General features: G+C 31.7%; 2 protein-coding genes across 2 annotated transcripts in view; one reads left to right on the top strand and one right to left on the bottom strand.

Annotated features, from left to right (window-relative positions):
- sfl (N-deacetylase and N-sulfotransferase sfl) overlaps positions 1-1884 on the bottom strand; it is a 43591-nt gene extending 41707 nt beyond the window's left edge. Inside the window, exon 1 of the mRNA XM_035085159.1 lies at positions 1230-1884. The gene's annotated coding sequence lies outside the window, so the exon portion shown is untranslated. The remainder of the gene's footprint in view (positions 1-1229) is intronic.
- LOC118068038 (ammonium transporter 1 member 1-like) overlaps positions 1-18766 on the top strand; it is a 73460-nt gene that overhangs the window by 44594 nt on the left and 10100 nt on the right. The gene's annotated exons all lie outside the window — the stretch shown is intronic.

The raw sequence follows: 18766 nt of genomic DNA on the forward strand, positions 1-18766 counted from the left end.
CCCTTATTGGTCCTCTAGTCGTCATCATGATCTTTCTTTTTCGGTGCCGATTCAATAGCTTTCTTCAAAGGCACAGCCCTTCTCTTACTCTCAAGCATCCCTTAGATGTGAAATTTTTACTGCGACCCTCACATAAGTCCTCGCCAGATCTTTTCTACACTAGTGTATTAAAGGAGCACGTACGTTACTTTAAAGGACTTAAAGGAGATCATTTGAAACCTACGTAGTCTTCTCGGAAGACTTTTCAGTAGAAAAAATGAAATGTCTATAGTATTGGAATTTTCTTGTTAAAAAGTGTCAAGTCGACTTTTAATTTAACTTTTCATTCTGTCTTTAAATCCTTGAGTCCTTTAATCATTTTTTTGTTAAAGAAAGAAATTCTTTTGTTGAGACGAAAGAAAAAACATTCTACGACAAAGAATATTATATTTTTCTTGAGAATATTTGTAAATGTAAATTATATGAAAATAAAAAACAAAAAAATTAAAAATAATGAAGTTACATAGAAAGTTATCATTTTGTCGACATTGAGTAAAAAAATGAATTTACAATTTTTATCTTCAATAATATTACATTTTTATATTAAGCACAAAACATGTTAAATGATATTCAAGTCTTTATTTAAACTAAAAAAGAAAAACTATTCCAGATATTTAATAACTTTGCATACAAGGTAAAGATAAAAATGAAACATTCTGATATCAAATATTAAAAACAGCGTTTTTTCAATTATGATCTCTAGATGATGCATTAACGATCATGTATAACTGACATTTTATAAATTGCAGTACATGATGAATCACTCATATTGTATTATTACTTGTCAATATCACATAATAGAACGAGAAAACAAACGAAATGAAAATAATAAAAAAGAATGAATGGGCGTAGAAATTTTTTTTCGTATGTAGTTAATTTTAATCTCTGCCCTTATATAGAGAGTAAAAAGGAACGTGTTTGACGCGATTTTAATCACAACATGCAACAATAGTTAGTGAAATGTATAGATCCTTCGGCTAGATCACTTCCGCAGCACGTGACAAGAGTGTAATGTGTATATCAGTAAGTTCACGCTGCTAAAAACCCTGAAGAAAGCATGATAAAGACGATGGAGAGAAGTAATATAAGAATCTTTTACTATTTATTTCCTACGAAAAAAAATCACAAATACACTTTTAAAAAAAAAAAACAATCCCATACCATTTGAATTTTACAATAAAAACTCTTACCATTTGTTTAATTTCCTTCGGCGCCATGTGTTGTCCTAGTCCTGTCAAAATGACGTTTGTAAATTGTCAGACAAGCTTTACGTCACTTTGGGTATTCATGATCTATAAATACAGCACTAAACAATCCACCGAGTATCTGTTAAACGCAATTAATCACTCAAACAATTCGAAAAAAAAAATTGCAGTTTGATTTTTTTTTTTTATTCATTCAACACTTCAAAATGTCAACAAACATAATAATACCAGTAGCAGTAAAATAAGTACTACAGTATCTTTTCAATTACGACAATCTGATTGAGAAAATTCCAAGGAGAATTATCAAACAGAGCGATAAATTTTTCCTCGAAAGCAGAAGATACAGTAGGATATAAATCAAAGTCTTCTTTGTCTCTTTGAGGTTAAGTCGAGGTATTTGACGTGATGATGATACACACAGTTAATTTGCTAGATGCAATTACCGAAAACTCAATAACTACCTGTTAGAGGAACACAGTGAGTAATTTGATAAGACGTTCAAGTTGTGTGAAAAGTGTTGGTTGATTTTAAAAACGTATAACCAGGTGAAAAAGACAAATATTTAACAAATCCAACCATGCTGAGAGCGCGACCGGCGTCGAACTGCTGTGAGAGTCACGACGAAGCGGGGAGCAAGCAGATCGAGAGCCAGGGACGAGCGTGGTACATAGCAGTAAACGGGGCTCTCCTTTATCCCCGCTTCGTCTCGTTAAAGTCTCGACCCCTACTGTGCTTTCGGCGACGAACACATGGGTCGTATTGTCTCTGTCTTGTGCTCACAGCTATCTCCCTCTTTCGACCTCTTCCACACCAGTGCCGACCGCGTGTCCTTCGTAGCCCGGTGTTTCCCCTTCTGTTGTGGCGATTCTCGCCGACACCCCCGCCAGACTGGGCTCGCACAACGACTCATTTTCCCCACCAAAGTCTCTACCAGCATCAGTATGGGGGAAAACTCGAGTAAACTCTGCGCACTCGCGAATGCATGCCACGGGGTCTCGACACGCGGTCGCACCCAAAACGACTCCGAGAACATTATATTGACGTCCGTTGCACTCAGAAAGAAATGCCGCTGGCCCCTACTCGACAAGGGTCTCACTTCTGTTCCTCGGTATGTCTTCTTTTTGAATCTTTCTTGGTTTCCTTCCTTTGTTTCCTTGTCTATCTCCTGCAGCCCATCAACGGAAGTCTCATCAATGAGAGTATCACACCAATCACGAGGATCCTCTTGGTTCTATGGATAAAGCTCTCAACCATAAGGTCTTAGGAGATTGAAATAGGCCGATCGAACACTACACAACACTGTGCAGTACCCAGAGACTATAGGCTCTCATACCATCATTTCACACCTACTCATTGTGTAATTCTACAAGTATTCACATATAGTACTACTTGCGATCTTCGATTTTGTGTTCGAGTCAACACATGGTATATTGTAGACACGCATATTTATTTATTCAATAATGTTATCAACCTCATGCTAATGAAAAGGAGACACTTGGTAAATGTAGACCACGATGATACATTTATTTCAAATTACGTCAGCTTGTGCTGAATATTGAAAATATGCGGAGCTGTCTATTGAATTTATACAAAAATTTTATACAATGTACTTAGTATCTTGTAGAAATAAAATTGCAACATGGAAAATGCATTGTTATTTTTAGTTACTGCGACTTATGACGTTACTTCATCAATAAGGATGAAAGAAAAGTATCAGATTTTTCATCTTGGAAGTAGAAAAATATTGTATGGAATGATATATAATAATCGATGAGTAGTACAGAGCTTTTATAATTGGGTCATTTAGAAAAATGTTATTTACTTTCTTATCGATGTCTAATATGATTAGTCAGACAATATATTTTTTAATGATGTTATTCGTGGTATTGTAAATAAAATAATGAAAAATGATTCTTTCTTCTCATGTGGGTGGCAAGACAACGGAGTTTTATTCCTTTAAAAAATCACGTTCCATCTTTGATATTGATAATTTTTTATCAATGAATAATATATTAATCTTACTGTCAAATGATATTTTTTAAAATAAATTATTCAAAACTTATTCCATATAAACATGTGTTACAAAAATTAGATTTCGTAACAGTGCCTACGCTACTTTTTTTTCCAAGTCGGTGAAAAGTATGATACAAAAACATATCTCCACTAGAACTTGTTTATAATTTTATATTTATGATAGCATCATTTTTATAATTAATACAAATGCAAATGATATTTGAAACTTTTCAACATAATACTTATAATTACTCTCATTATTGACGTTATCATATTAATTATTTTATATAATGAATATTAATTTGATGATTAACGTTATTGGATTTATATAAAAAAGTTTATTAATGATGCAATCAAGTCACATAATATGTAATAATTGGTATGTTTTCATTAATAATTATACATATTATAAAATTACTTTTCTATTCATGAAACTGCATTGATGGCTGTAACTTTCAATTAATAATGATTAACTATTTTAAAAGCATCAGATGATCGAGTTCTATTTAAATATTACAAATATCATTCCAATTCTCGGGTTTTAAGTAAGAAGAATAATTGCTAAACAGGTGAAAAGTTCTGAAAGAGTTTTTCTTTTATTGAGAATAAAATATTTGAAAAATTAAATGAATCAATATTTATAATTTTTTAATAAAAAATTTATCTGAAATATAGAACTCATTAGATTGAATTATTAGTCAATCATTGGACTTGATGGTAGAGTAGTTGAAATTGATATGTCCTAATTCGGTGTAGGCCATGTCAACAAAATTAGTACACTTTTCTGCCCTGCATATTTGTTTCATTAATCATTGATGAAGCCCCAAAATTTATAGACAAATTCAATCAATAACAGGTACTTTGGAGTTATATTTAGCATCAAATCTAGTTCAACTGCACTTTAAGTTCAGTATCTAGACCAAAAAAAGATTCAAAAAACTGCAAAATAAGACGAAAAAAATGTTGAGATGAATTTTAAACCAAATATGTAAATGAAACAGCAGAAATATTGTTTTTCATAAAATTCTATCGGAAGTTAGTTTTATCGTGGACTTCTGAATCGGAGAGCATGAAGTTAATTGTACTCTATGAAGCCTTATCATCAAACAAAATCCGCTTGCTTGACAAATGTTAACTCTGAACTCGACCTCCGTGGGTTTCGTTTTAAACTTTTCGCTGAATGTATTGTGTATGCTTTAATGCATCTAGGAGACAATGAGTGAAATGTCTAGTTATGTGTTGGATTATATCAGAATAGATTTTATTTCCAAGCCAAATCGTGGATAGTCTACTTGAGTAGCTCTTTTATTTTTTGTTTTACGTCGTCGTGTCCATTTTCTTTATCGTTATTCTACGGTATTACAAGTACGCATAGCAATTTAAAAGTGGATTAAACTTCTATCTCAACATAAAGCTACATGACTTTGTTCATTTCAGTCGCTGCAATATAATTTACAGTGCTATTATCGCTTCCTATTGTGAAAAAGTGAACCTTTCATATTGTCCTCTACTCACTAAATTAAAAATTCATAATCCACGTTTTGTTTTGTTAATTCCTATGCTTAAAAAAAAATTTGTGAACAGAATATTTCGTTAATAATACTAACGATTGTCAAAAAAAATTTCTTTGTTTTTCAACAAACAATGAAAAAAAAAAATCAGGATAATTCGTTTTTGGATTTAATTCAATGAATAAAATAATATATTTAAAAAATAATGGAACTATATTTCATAGTGTAAAAAATAGAATTGTCGATATTACAATAGCAAACATATTTTTACATCTATAGCTATTTTATAGAATCTATAACGAATAGAAATAATTTTCATTGAACGTGTTGTTAATACGATAGTAGAAAAGATGTATTAATGTAATTGTATCTTCAATGATAAAATGAACAAGTGTTTGCACATTACATTCCATGTGTGTTATGTAAATAGAATAATTTTATATCCACTTGTGAGAGGTTCAATATTGATAAAAAAAATTATAGAATGTTTCGAATAATCTATAAATGGCTCTATCAGAATTTATTTAAACAGTATAGCGATTCTCTTAGGGGATGACTTTTGGGAAAAGTTATTTCTCTCTGAGGATACTCAAGTTTGAAGAGACAACTTCTCTTGCATTTCACAACTTGGTATCATGAGTTATCAAAGCACGATGAATTTGTAGCTACAACAGCTTTGTTCAATTTAATTGAGTTAAATTATTTGGCTTTGTCAGTTTTTAATTATTTTTAAACAAAGTGTTTGGATGATATTTCATGTTTAATTAGTAATTTTGCAAAACTTTATTGAATGTAGATAGAAAGAGAGAGAGAGAGAGAGTGAAAAAAAATAAGTCAATGGCTCTTGGAAAAATAGCAAACTTTAAAGATTGAGAATAAATAATATTTATTGATTACTATATTTTTATTTTTTCGCAATTAAAACTTTGTTTCGATGGAGAAAAAATTTTTAATGAAAATATTATGTTGAAGTGTACAGCATTATTATTTTTGTTGATTGTGTAGAATTATCATCATTTATACAAGAAGATTAAAAGCTTAAGATTAGTTTTTTAAAAAACACTTTTCTTCTGCAAAATCCGGATTTCATGTTTACAGAATATTTATTTTTCTATGATAACAAGCAAAATTTAAAAATGTGAACAAATGTTTTAAAATAAAAATTTTCGACAATCTTACATATTTTTAATTGTTATCTCCAGTCTAAATACTGGATGATATTTGATTATACTCTTATGTTTAATATTTATTAACAAAAAATAAAAGAGAATTGAATGCAAATTTTGGTAATAAAGAAACTGCAGTTATAATTGAAAAATAACATTTAATGAACTATCCAACAAATATTTAATTCCGATTCAGTTAACAACTTATCTCTAACATAAAAAATTTTTTTTAAAATCAATACACATTTATTTCCGATCTGGTTTGATTTCTCTAATAAATTTCCACCGAATGTTTGGTTCTATAGAGTTCGTAAAACCACTTTGGAAGACAATAAAATAATTCATATGACATTTTAAAATTTTTTAGGATTATTATTATTCAATTATTAAACTTGATTCAATCAAAAAACAAAAAAAATGGCCGTGAATCGCAAATTTTTTTTACTGTCTAGAGGACTTTCTATTTCTCTAAAATATGCAGTACTTTTTGACAGAAAAAATTGTCTCAGAGTCGTTGTGCCCTTAGGTGCCGTTATGTCTCAAGTTCCTTTCTCTGTTTGTGATGTACATAAAAATAGTGTAGGATCTATATCAGGTATTTACAGCAAAGTCTTGACTGGAGGTACTCAATATCTTTGTGGAATATAAACGACGAGCGAGTCTTGTCATAAATCAGCGCAGCGTGCAAGCAAGGACTCCAAACAAAATCCATAAATTTCCGCTTTGCAGCGCCCGGTGGTTTCCGTCAAAAGTTTTCCAAGTACCGAAAGTAGTATTTCCGCGTGTAGGCACATGAGCGGAAGCGAATATCCTTGGTGGGCCTCTCTTCCGCTCGCAAAGACTGACGCATAAATAATGCAAGGGGTTTACTGGCAGTGTTTATAAAGGCTTCTGTTAGGAGCAGTGGAAAGGAGTGACCAATGCACTTTAGCCACGTGCGAATAAGAAGTAGCAAAAAGGGTGGCTGGTTCCTACATATGATGTGTTGTGTGCCAAGCAAAACACCTATATCAGGTTGTACATTGCCGCGTCGCCGTTTGGAATTGACCAGAGGGGATTCTTCGTGCATGCATAAGCGATGTTAGAGGGTTGCTTGATATTGTATATTACTCAACGCCTACCCAAAAAAACCGGAAGCACTAAATTGCATTAGAGAGAAACTATTATTAGTATATCAATAACAGATGGCGAGGTAAAAATTGAATTTTGGCAACAGGACGAAAATTTATTGAAACGCAGTGACGTTAATTGTTTTTTTAGAATTTCTATCAAAAAGTTTTGATTATGAATTTTAGTACTTTATAAAGCTGAATACATTTTAAATGAACACGAGTGATGAATATTTGAATAAACGAAAGAATTTATTATAGAATTATTATCAATGTATTTATTAAATATTAAATGATGTGAATAAATAAATTATGTTACCAAAAAGCTTAGACATGTAGGAAAAAATCAGTCATATATGTTAAATTAATTATTCAAATTTGTTAATTATAATGGACATTTTAAGTTAGATAAATTGAATTTAAACCATTCATAAGATTTATAGTAAATTTTTAATCAACTATAGTTTGATAAAATGATCACTGAAAATATAGAGAACCCTTTTTTCTTAAATTGGAAAAATAATTCCTACTTGAAAAAAGAATGTCCACAATGACAGTCAAAAAAAATTTAATCAGAAATCTAATTTAAATATTAATTCGTTCAATACAGGTATGATCTTTCGGGATGAATTTTCTTCAACGAAAAAATGAAACTATTTTCTAAATTAAATTAATTCTCTTAAAGTTAAAAAAAAAAAATCATCATCTAAATGTGAATAGTTTCCATTTTGTTTCTTCAGTTTATAAATAAATTTCTGTAGTTATTTATTTTACACAGCAACTTCGGTAATATTATAAAATAACAAAAACTTGAAAGTTACCTTGTTATATTGTCAGACAAAATAGAATAGAAAAAGTTATTCAAGAAATATCATTACAAAAGCGCCACAGTAAATCTGTTTGTGTGGCTTCGTAATTTGACTACGAATTAACGCAGCCTAATTTTCGTTCAATTCTCAAGCCGTTGTCCTGGAAAGCAGTGTTGGGGCATTTCTCGTTACAGTTTGTTAAAACGAGTTTCGATAAAGTTAACGCGGCGTATACGCTCCGCTACCCTTTTGTCCTTTCTCCACCACCCTCTCCTTCCTGCTTTGCTCTCGTGTGCATTGCATTCAAGCATTTAGATAAGTTAACCGGTAGTATAGTGCAGTTGAGTGTACTGTCTATCGAAGTGTGTGAAAACACGACGATTTTCGACCGCCCCCTTTATCGTCTGGCATAGTTTGATTTGTTCTTTTTTTGTTTCTCCATCCCTTATAATTCATGAATTTACCTAATCCATTGGCTCTATATTTTCTGTCTATTTCAATTTTCCTCTAAATTGTTCCTCTTATGTTACTGAACTCTGCGGTTCCATCTTCAAACAATGAAACGATGGTTCAACTACTGGCAGGAATTTAATTTAAAAATTTAACAAACGTGACAGAGATATCGAAACGAAAATTATCAATTTCCATTCCGATGAATTCTAGATAGGTTTTCTATTTAGCGAACGCGATTGAACGATAAATTTATTTTAATCGTTCGGGACCAAAATGGAATTATATGTAAAGTCAGTTATATTTTTCATATTATTATATCTGCTCACGTGGTTGATGATCAAATTAATATCCCAAATGTATACTAGATACACGACGGCAATCTATGCATATGTTTTTGGACTGTCTGAATGTAAAGCAAGTTCGGGTTGTAAAACGTGTTACACTGAAATCACGATTCGACATTTCGCGAACGCGTACGAAGTTCGTGCCATGAATTTAGTTGCGGGTACGAGAGTTGTTCAGAGAGACCAGTTCGATTTTCATCACGTTACTGAATCTATACTGCGTGATAGTTTTCGATCTCATCCACCTGCCGTTTTGTGGCGGCTACTCTGTGATAGTAATTTATAGCCGAGGATATGCTGCAGGACGACGCTACTGTTGTAATTGAGGCCTCTCACCCACGCCTATGTATTGAAAAACATGCCATGGACCCGCGTCTGTGCCTCATCAAGCATCAGCTCAATTTTCCGATAAATATGTTGGGATGAGGATTTAATGGCATTGCAAATATTATCAAAGCTGATGAGGTGCTTTTGAAGTAAAGTTAAAGCCGTCTAATGGTTGAAGAAAAGTTGACGATGTGTGTCTGCGTGACAATGATATGAATCAATGAATTTTTAGGTGTAATTAATTTAGTCTCACAAAAATATCTTCTTATTCTTTAATTCATAAAAAATAAATTGAATCTCGTAATTGAATAGTTAAAAATCATTCAAAAGAACTTTATTATTCATTAAATATTTTATGATCCAAAAGAAGACTTTCTAGATTAAAATGATTTTTAAATGAAATTCTTTGATTGAACTCTTGACTTTTCCATCTTTTTAAATCTACAGTTGTTCTCTCTGTTTCTTTTTATTCAAGATAGTCACAAAAAAAGCTTCCAAGCAATACATTCAAGAATATCAAATTTACCCTTAAAAAGAAGTTAGCAAACTGAGAAATGAAAGTCGAGTATAGTCCAGTGGTGGAAGTATGCATCGATAAAATGGTTTTGATCGTGCCTTATTGAAACTGGTATGCCAAAGGCACTATCCACGTGCCGAATATGTGTACTAGCGACATTAACGCTAGAGTTTGGCCCTCGTGGGAGATGTCTGGACAGGTCCTAGCGTAACCATCGTAGAAATGGACAGGCGACCGGCATTATAGTCTCTCTTGGACCGTGCTAACGGTATTCTAAGCACGTACCGGTGATAATCTACGAGTCGATAACTTATTACCCGAATGGCTGGCCTCGGCCACGCGTTCAAATTGTCTCGAGCTCGACGCGCCAAGTGTAATAACTAACCAGGTGCTTATGCTTCGATGAAAGGAGTCTATTACTGACCAGATGGGATTATGGTTCACCAAACGACGTCAAGCTTGCTTATAATCCAGTCATTTTCACCTTAGTTCCAAAATTCCTATCATATATGAAAAGATCTTAAAATTACTTTTACTCTATTTTCGACATCTTTCATATTCAGCATTCGAAATATTGCCCCATTTTTTTTGTCAGAAGTGGAATAGATGAGATAAGGCAATCTTCGGTGGATGGGATAAAATCGGAAAGGAAAAAAGCAAACGTTGGGTTTATGTGAAAAGCAATCATTTAAGGCTGATACGATGACAATCTTGTTGGAAAATTCTTTCTCCTAATCGATATTACAACGACTTCTTTTTTATCGCTGATCAAATAGATTTTATAAAGAAATATTATTATTCATTTCTTTATTGAAAATTTGTTGTGATTATAATTCAAATCAATTATTGACAATTGTAATCTTAAAACTATCAATATGACTATTAATTTATTTGCTTATTAAAAATTTTCAAAATTATGTACCACTTGAATCATTTATAGTTAACCTGAAATGTTATGTTATAAGAATTAGGGAAGAATTTGTTGGAATTTATGACAAATGCTATTCATTAAAAATATAATATACTTAGTCTTTAAAAAAGGGTTGAATATGCAAGCTATTCATTTATAAACATATAATGTAAAAATGATCCAACACCATATGTGAGTAAATCTATAATGCGATCATGTAATCATATTAATTTAAATCATACTCTTTTTTAGAGTTTTAAACATAGCCCACTTCATTTTTCAAATGCTTCATCTGATATGGTACTTATGAAGAAGTAAAGTTAGGCACAAAATAAAAGATCAAGACCACTTAGTAATTATCTATGTGATAGGTAGCTCTGTAGTAGTGATGGGGTAGTTTTTTATTGTTATAAAATATTCAAATAAGATCACGGTATACCATGGAGAAATGTGATCAGACCCCCATATGACCATATTTCATTGCTATTCAGGTGAAGAATGGCATTATAAAAGACATCAGCAGCAATTGGAGTTTGTTATAAGTAAAATTGAAGTGATTGAAGAGAATTTCTTTTGAAAATGATTTACATATATCTAAAATCTTACGTCCTCATATGAAGCTTATGCCAATAAAACGAGAATATAATATTGGCAATAATAATAATATAAAATAGGAAGCTGTAAATTCAAATGTTGGAGAAGTCTGTATATAATGCGATAAAGAAAATGTGTCTCACAAGTTTTATTTTCTCACACATACACATGGAGACAGTTTGAAGATGCAAAACTGAAATAATACAAGTACGTATGTGCCATGGAGATTTCAAAAGTTTTCGATCGTGGAATTTCTGTGGCTTGAGACTCTCAGTAGCTGCCATCTCCCAAGATGCAGACGGCGTAACGGCAATTTCTTTCTGGACTATGCTCTCGGCACTTGCATACGTAATGTTGGTGGTAGTACTTCACGTTACATGAATACCCGACAGATTTACATCAGTGCAAGAAACGATTCATAATTATGTTGTTGCAATAGAAAGATTATTTATTTCATTATTGAATTGGTGGAGAAAAATCGGGAAAATGCTGGAGTATTCAAACCACGTTGAGAAATATGTCAGAACATACGATAAGCTTTAAATATTTAAATAATTCCATATGCTACGAATTTGTTTTTTAAATATTATTTTTAATTTTAAATTAATTATTATTATGCAGATTAATACCGCTTCTAAATTAAACTATTAAATATAATTGTCAGAGAGAAAACCTTTTTTTAGAGGAAAAATTAGTAGAATATGGATAAAAAAAAAAATGAAATCTCGATTCAGTTAAAAATTTTAAAAACTTGTCAATTTTCGTTTATGGAAAAATGAAACAGTTTATACACTCAATGTTATTAAATGCCATCATAAAAAATATACGATACTTTACGTGTTTTGGCTTTTCATTTATCTTAAATATAATCGACTGTTTTTTTCCATCAGCATCAAAAGTTTACTATTTTCCAAACGACTAAAAAGTAATAAAAAAAGAAAGGATAGTGAAGTCGGATTAAATGGAAATGAATCACACACGAATTAATATAATAAAATAACATCACGAAATTTAATTTAATTTAGCTTAAACACAAATATCGACAATAATACGTTAAAATGATTTATCTGCAGTATAATCATTTTAATTAAAATTTCAAGACGAAATTACCATTTCATTTTGGTCTCATTCACTTGGGCTAACTCGCAGGAATTACACTCGTATCTGTATTATTCCAACAGATACTAATGAAATTGTCATAAATCAAGTCTTTGAAGTGTTACAGAATTAATTCTGAATTTATTTATAATTTAAATAGACGAAATAAAAGCCAACAAAAAGAAGAGTAATGCTAAAAGGATAAAAAAGGGTTGGAGGGTTAAGTTTAGTGAGAGGAGAAAAGATTTATTAGTTGGTACGCAAAAAAGATTCATTCTTATGAACAATCGTTGGAGTATTATATAGGTATTGTCAGTTGAAGAGGCTATATAAGAAGTGAGTGCTAGACTATCCAATTCAGTATACGTAGTCGTGCAAAACGGATAAACTACGTCGTAACTTTTGATGTTAGATGTTCATCGTCAAAATGAAAGTGGGCTTTCAACTTTTTTTGTGGTTTATTGCATCGGTTAAAGGAAGAATTTAAACGATACCTTTAAATTTTGATATTATGTAGACCACAGTAGGTGACTCAGCAGTTGTTGGGTTTCATGTTCGTGCAGCTGGCCATTGCGACAATCTGGATGGAACTTCTAAGTTTGAGGTCAGAGAACGATAAATTCAAGACTGTAAGGTCCACTTTAAACCAGAATAGGAGATGTACATAATATTTCAGGATTATGTCCAAATATAATAATAATGATTGATGAAGTATTTAGTATCCTCAGTCAACTTGTCTTGAGACAAATGTTGTACCTTGTTCCGTAGATATAAACTAAGATCGTTATATTGTAGAATATTGTGTGAGGATGAGAAACCTAGTGGAACGAGAGGGCACAAGGGCTAAAGTTTCTAGTTTGCTAGAATCTCGAGAATCGCTTGCAGCCGGTACTATAATTGTACACCGACACTTGGGGGATGCCGTCGTAGAATCAGCCTGTCGAAAACTATCGTCATGCTCTTGATCTTACTAATTAATTTGCCATGCTGTGGAGACTTTTCAATTTTACACAATGTAGTGTCGAAAATTGTGCAAATCAATTTCCCTTAACTCCAGCAAGCAGTTAAGACATTAAATATTTTCATTCAGGATTAGGTTCATTAATTTTACCCCTTCACCATGTCATCGTCATTCTGCAAATTACATCAGCTGTTTATTTTCATCTTTAAAAAATTATTTTTAATCTCCTTCGAATATAGACATGTATTTATAATATTAATCAACTTTCGATTAAAATAAATCATTCAAGCGATAAATTGTTGAGGTTAAAATGTGTCTGGATGGATTTCGTTTAAATTTCATTCGCTTTTGAAAAACGTTTCTTTTTTAGCTTCATTTAGTTAAGAACATCGTAGATAAAATGTAATGTGTTATTCATATGCATACTGGATTTTAATGAATTGAACCATGAAAATTTTAGTAGATTTAATCTCTACAACGAATATTTTTATTATCGATTGAATAAATAATTCTTGTGGATCATTCAAATTTAAGATTAATCCAGATGTTGGTATTAATTAATTATTATACATTAAATAATATTATTTGACATTTTATAAATAAAGATCTCTGATTTAATTTTCTTGAAGTCATTCGAAGCTTACATTAGTTATAATTCGATCAGACACTTTTTTGAATATTCTATAAATTTAGGAACACCAATGTTTTTTTAATTTTATTTAAATCAAGGTGCATTTATTTCATATATATTTAATTGTTAAATTTTAAAAATAGTTAGGTCAAAGTTTTTTTAGCAAATAAATCACAAAAAAAATCGAAAAGCTCAATAAGTAATAGATGCATATTTCAAAAGCTCTCTAAAGCGATAAAATAAAAATGTGTACAGTAATTAAAACAGGTTATTAATTATTTCTATAAATAATGTAAATATATTCAAGTATTCGTGAGATAGTTAGAAATTATATGCTCAATACGAAGCACTTTTACTATCGTTTTCGGGCCGTAAAAGTTTATATGTTCATGCAGAAATGGTTAAAGTAAAATCCGTTGGTAATAGGAGATGATGCTTTTCAACATAAACTCGATCTAATCTACCGAGTAATAACTTGAATATTCCGTAATATATGAGAATAACTTTGGTGTTCCATATAAGATTAAGGTTATCTCGAGTTATCATTTGATCAAAAGGCAACAGCGATGTCTTAGCTAGAGGTCTTAAAACTCGCGAGGAAGTCGTTGACGACAACTAAATACGCAGATTTCAAGGGGCACAGGTGTTGGTAATTGCTACTGCAGAGCGTAAATTTCCTCGAGTTGTTAAGGGAAATCTCAGTAATTATTTGAAATATTTCAAGAGAATGGTGTTTATTTTTACAATGCGACCAGCACCTGGTGGAAAAAATTTTCACTCTTATTTTGCACTAATAATTATCCAATTAAAATTCTATACACGCGTATTTACGAACAAAGATAAGAGATTATTGGATTTTGAATTGGTACTCTAAGCGTTGTAAGATATAGTTTCAGTCTGTAAGGCGGTGTGGGGTCCATTTGTCCTTTGGACAAGGGATGAATATTCATCATAAATGGCGGTAGAGAAAGTGGATGCGGGAAAAGGGGAGACAAAGGTAGTCTCGCGCGTGACAAATTAACGCCGAGGTCGAGCATAGTCTCGTTGGTGAGTTTTTCTTCTTCCCCAAGGTGTAGGTGGTAACAGTAGCTCGTTGTGTGAACAATTTTAATTACAATATTTTAACAGCATCTTCAACCAACCACTGTCTTCTCTCTCACTCTCTTGGGTAAGTCGTTGCGTTCGTCGGTTACTGAGGAGAGTAGGTGTCAAGCTCGAAACTTGAACCATTACCATCCGCATAGTTGCCCTTATGTTTCCTCCGTGGCACTATATATGTGCTGAGCTACAGTGCACACGACTCAGACAACTTTTCCCAGGGACTAAGTTGTCTTGGCGTTGCAACGTGATTCGCGTGTCGACGCTTTTCTCGCGCGAAAACACGTTGCGAGGCGACGGCTTGATACCACGTAGAATAATGCGAGAGAAAAGCTACGACCCACCACGTCTAGGTGGGTCACATGCGCATCGCAATACCCAAAAGAGAGAAGGAAACTTCTGCTTATGAATATACGACAGTGCAAGACGATAGACGTGTTAAGCTTCCGTCTTATGTATATGCATATGTTAACATTATATTCAGAAGCAGAAATAGTTTGTTGATTTTCAAGAAGAATAACCTCAGCCAAGCCAAGAGAAGTGCGAGAATTATATGTCCACATGAAAATAGCTTTTTCTTATCTACCAGGCAGCCTTAGGCTATTTAAGAGGAACGTTTATTTGACGATAGCATCTATAGTATTCAGAAGCTCCATTCAACACTCCCGTCAGGCTATTTAAACGTAAAAACTTCATGGATTCAAAGTGAAAATTATTCCTAAAGCATAAACATGATATGCAAAAATTCTCCTATGTCAACTATCAACTTTTTTTTCCATATCAGTTTTCTCAGATTTTTTCCCTTTCATCTGTTATCATCTTTTTTAAAGAAAAAATTAGTGAGAAAGAAATATGAGAGATTCTTTGAAGATATTTATTAATGATGAAGAATATATTTTTTTAATTTTTATAAAAGAATTTATTCAGATAAAAAATATCTAAAATTACATTTTGTTATCTATAATAAATTAGTCTGTCCTAATCAAGTTATTTAATCATATTCATTATGCCAATTATTATTCGCAGATGATGCTCATTAACATAAATAAATTATCATCAATTAAAATCAGTTGAGCCATTCTGGATAAATCTAGTTTACTTACTTAAAGTAAGTTTCATTTATTTGACCTTTTTCACATATCTCAGAGTAACTTGAACCTGGTTAAAATTTGAACCGAGTCGATAAAGTTATTTTCTAGAAAATGGAGGGAAAATAAAATAGAAATAGACCATTTAGAAACGATATTTTACCTATTTTACACATATGTAAGTTTTGATGAAAATTCTCAGTAATTCTTTTCATTCTAAAACGGAAAAACTTTGATGAAAAAAATTATCTCTGTTATTTACAATTTTTTTTATCATGAAGAATTTAAAACCTTTCAGAAAATTCAACTATGATGAATAAAATACGTTTTAAGTAAAAATGAAAAAGAGGATGTTTTAAAAAAAGAATTAATTATGACATCACTGTTATTTTATTTATTACATCCGACTCCATTGGAATCAACACCTCAATAGGTAAAGATTTCAATCGACCACAAAAATAATCAAATGGAAAATTTTTGTTCATCATCGTAATTGATTTGAAAGAATTCGTCGGTCTCTATAGAGTCATAAACGTTATTTATACTCAACAGTGAAATAGGTTTCAGGTAAAAATGATTTTCTGACATCGACTTCCTGGTATTTGTACATGAGTTTTTCATCACCCTAATCGTTTTTCAGATTATGCTTGTGTGCTATGTGCACAAAGTCGTACATCCTATTATGTATGCATAGATTCATAAATTCGTAGCTTGCGGTTATCCAACAGCTTGGTGGTAAGGTTCAGGTGTAGAAGTATACCTTTTAGCGCTGACATTGTGAGGAAATCTCGCTTCCGGTTTCTCTGGAATTTGGCAGCCAGAAGCTGATATAAATTCAAGCGGTTTCTGAGGTATACAAAAATTCTCAACATATAATATATTACATTCAAAAGCAGCACGTATCATTTGTAACATTTTTATAAAAGAGAATATTTCTTTATAGCTAGTAATTTCCAACCAAATCACATTTTTAACCAATTCTTTCTCTCCATTGCTAATTAATTTTCATTTCATTGTTATCATGTTTGTTGATGTAACGAAATGTATAAATGTAAATTATAATAAAAATTTATTATTCTGAAATGAATTTAGCTAAACCAATGTTGATAATGTCAATAATTGCTTTCATAGGTTTAAATATTTCGTTTTAATGATTTACAAACATAATATTTCAATTACTTGTCATGTCGATTAACACAAAAAGTCATTCTCTTTGCCGAAACCTTTGAATGTCTCGCCTCTTTCTCTTGAATTCAGACTGTCGTTGGCATTTCAATCAACCCGTATGTTATCACGTCTAAAATTTCCTTTTCAATTAAATTTTAACGGTATAGTAGCTCCACTTGACGGAGGCATTCAAGCGTACCACGAACTAGACAATCACATAGTTACAGAGTATCGCATCAAGTGCAACGAAATATTCCAGACGAAATTATAATTAAATTCACATTGTTTTAGCTTATGTAGGTGTATATGAGAAGTTCGTTTACTGTGTACTATTTCGAACATTCAAAACGTTTATTAACTTGTCATTATTCTTAACAAAATGTTATGATTTAATAGAGAAATGGTTTATGTAGTGGTATAAAAATAAATTTTTTTAATAAGATAAAAAAGTTTTAATTTGTCGTAAATACTTGAACTTGAAATGTTTTAAGTGCGATAATGTCTCTGCATGTGATGTTGAGTGGAGCTCTTCAGACATCACATCTGTAAAATAAAGAAGAGATTTCTCCTCGAAAATCCTTTTACCCGTCATTTACTTTCCACGAAACGAGATCGCGAAATCTTTACAAAATCTCTTCACCTTTTTCTCAGCTACCTCTACTATATCATGCTAAATTGTCTCGATGAAGTCTAATAAAGCTTCGTTTAATGGAGTGTATTCTTCATAAATAACGAAATATGTACTTGCCAATTTATTTATGTATTGAGATTATTATTATGACATTGATTTATGATGAGGAAAGTTGAAATTGAGAAGGTAAATTGAGAAGGAATATTGATCAAGTGAAATTTCAAGTATTTGATTAGGAACTGAATGCTAGACATCTCCTGATAAAAGCAAAGGATAAGGTAATAATAAACTTTGTGTTGGATCTCTAATAAGAATGAGTGTAGACTTTAGTGAATAAAGTCTCTTTGCGTGTGAGGAGATGTTCAACAACAGTTGAAAGAAGACAGAAAAAAGATATTGTTCAGAGACAAGCGACTATCTAAGCTGTCAAAGCATTCCAGTGTAGTAGAGGAATACCAGAGATAGCGAGAATACTCTGTCCAGCTTAGTCCTTGCATTCTTTATATATTCACCGTGAGGCGAGACGAGCACGTACCTCTCGGAAATGGCTAGCTACGATCGTCGAATCGTGCTTGGGTGAGTTTTAAAAATGCAACATGCGAGAGAGTGAAAAACATGGGACGAATCAGAGAAAGAGAGAGCTTGCGACAAATTCAGATTCACTGCCTGTACTTGGTACTGCATGTTGGGAGGAGTTGTAATCTGTTATGCGTTGACTCACTATTTTATTTTTTCTATTCGACTCAGGAAAATTTCAAGTGCAAATTATGCTCTCTTTTTTAGCGATATAATAATTAAAAAATAATGTTACTTGACGTTTGTGCACTGGAGAGATGATTAAAATGTTGTAGACTCTTGTTCTCGAACAACTGTGAGTTTATTTTATTTTTTTTTTTATTATTATTGTTCATTTTAGGAGATTAATTTTTTTGTTTGCGTCATATTTATTCTTATGGACCAGTAAAGTAAATGTACTATTCATGAATACCTACGAATAAATTTGTAAAGTTTTTAAATTTATAACATTATTTATTTTGTTTATTATCAACTAAAAAGCTTTTTGAATCTACATTCATTTACTTCAATATAAAAATT

Source organism: Chelonus insularis, unplaced genomic scaffold (genome assembly GCF_013357705.1).
Source record: "Chelonus insularis isolate UGA/USDA-ARS -01 unplaced genomic scaffold, ASM1335770v1 contig_399_pilon, whole genome shotgun sequence".
In the NCBI taxonomy this organism is placed as follows: Eukaryota; Metazoa; Arthropoda; class Insecta; order Hymenoptera; family Braconidae; genus Chelonus; species Chelonus insularis.